Consider the following 1,909-nt stretch of genomic DNA (forward strand, 5'->3'; position numbering starts at 1 on the left):
TCCACATGGGTTCTAAGGATGTTGTTCTACACATTCGACCTATCCAGTCGTCGGGTACCATTGCTAGATGGTCACTTCGATTGGTATAAGAATTTGTTCTTGTGCTACCGGCTTAGGTTCGGACCTATGAGGTCACACACATTAGAGTTTATAATCCGATCGGATGGTTGATCAACGATAAGAATCATTCTAGAGTTAAATGGTCAATACGATTGGCATTTAACCTAGTGCAAGTGTTGCAGGAGGATCAATTAGCAATTCGATTGCTAATTGGCTTAATTTGATTAAGCCAATGGATTGAGATTAAGTTTAATTAAATATAATTTAATTGATTTAGTTTGGGCTTAATTGGATCAAGTTCAATTGGTTATTGGATAAGCCAAGTACAAGGAAAAACTAGTCCTAGTTCAACTAGGGACTTGGGTCAATCTAATTTCTAATTTCATTAGAAAATTAAATCAGATTTAAATCTAATTTAATCTGATTAAATTAGATTTTTAATTGGGTTAAGACCTATTTTAATTGAGATTGATCTAATTTTTGTTTGATTTGATTTGAGAAACTAAATTAAAACAAGTCATAAGATAGAATTCTAGTAAGACTAGGATTCCACCTTGCACCACATAAGCCTTCCCCACGTCCTCTCTCTCATTCAATGCCAATCTCCTTTTATTTTGTGCGATAGAAGCCCTCTCTCAGGTCTCTCCCACGTTCACAAAAGGTCTCCTCTCTTCTTTCTTACATGGAAGGTGGTTTGGAATCAAATCAAAAAGGAATAAGTTTGGATTTCGAATTCTATGAGATAGAGTTTTAGAAATCCAAAACTCTTTCAATTTTGCACCGAATTTATCCAAATTTTTTTTGAATTTTTGTGATTTTAGGGTACATTGTGCACCCTTTTCTGGTGATCCATGCATAAAAATAGGAGGAGGTGCTCAAGAGTTGGGCCCCTTAACTTGCCATGTTTGGATAAGCCTTGACTAGGTTTGACCTAGACAAGGACTCTATCATATCTCTCTATAAAATGAGTTTCTTCATGAAATTTTAAGAAGATATAGATTTGAGAGCCTTTGCCATCCAAAAATCAAGAGAAAACCTTTGGGTCGTGGAGATATAAAAGACACAAGTTGGGTGTCTAGAGAGAAAACGAGAAGAAGAAGAGGGTCTTCTTCTAGGGTTTTTGTTTTCATATCTTTCCTCCCTCCATCTTGAGTTTCCTGAGAGCTCTCAGATCTGAAACTCCTCCTTCTATTTTTCTTTGGAAGAGTCCAAATCAAGAAGAAGGAGGCACCTGATCAACCATCAAAGAAGGATCAGCGCAGTACTAGCATACTGTGCTGATTTCCTGAAGCAGGACTTCTGATCGAGATTCGTGGGCTCGTGTGGATGACTCCTAGAGGCCGGATGCTGTGCGGCTTGCAACATCATCCTCAAGCCCGGATCAGCGAGGTTAGAACGTCTAACTTGCAAGGTAATAGATCTGATCTATTGTTTAATACATACATTAGATGTAGTATAGAAACATGTTGATATGATCAACATGTAGTTCATGCTATATTTATATATTTTAATTTTTGATTTAATGCTATGTAATAATCATGTAATAGGATCTTAGATCTAGGATTTTCTGATTTTAAAAATAAATTTTGATTTATTTTAGTCTTCCGCTGTATGATCTTGAAAAAGTTTCAAGATCTAACCCTGAAACCCTAGATCTGGTTCCTACAATTGGTATCAGAGTCAGGTTCTTTATTACATGATTATTTATACATGCTTAGATTATTTTTAGATTAAATCTAATTTATAATCTGATTATTAAATTGAAATTAAAATTTTAGATCAATCACGAACTGCAAGGTTGTCCTGCTGTAAGGTTTACCCCTTACGTGCAAAGGTTGTCCTAGTTTGT

This window comes from Elaeis guineensis, chromosome 4 (genome assembly GCF_000442705.2).
Source record: "Elaeis guineensis isolate ETL-2024a chromosome 4, EG11, whole genome shotgun sequence".
Lineage (NCBI taxonomy): Eukaryota > Viridiplantae > Streptophyta > Magnoliopsida > Arecales > Arecaceae > Elaeis > Elaeis guineensis.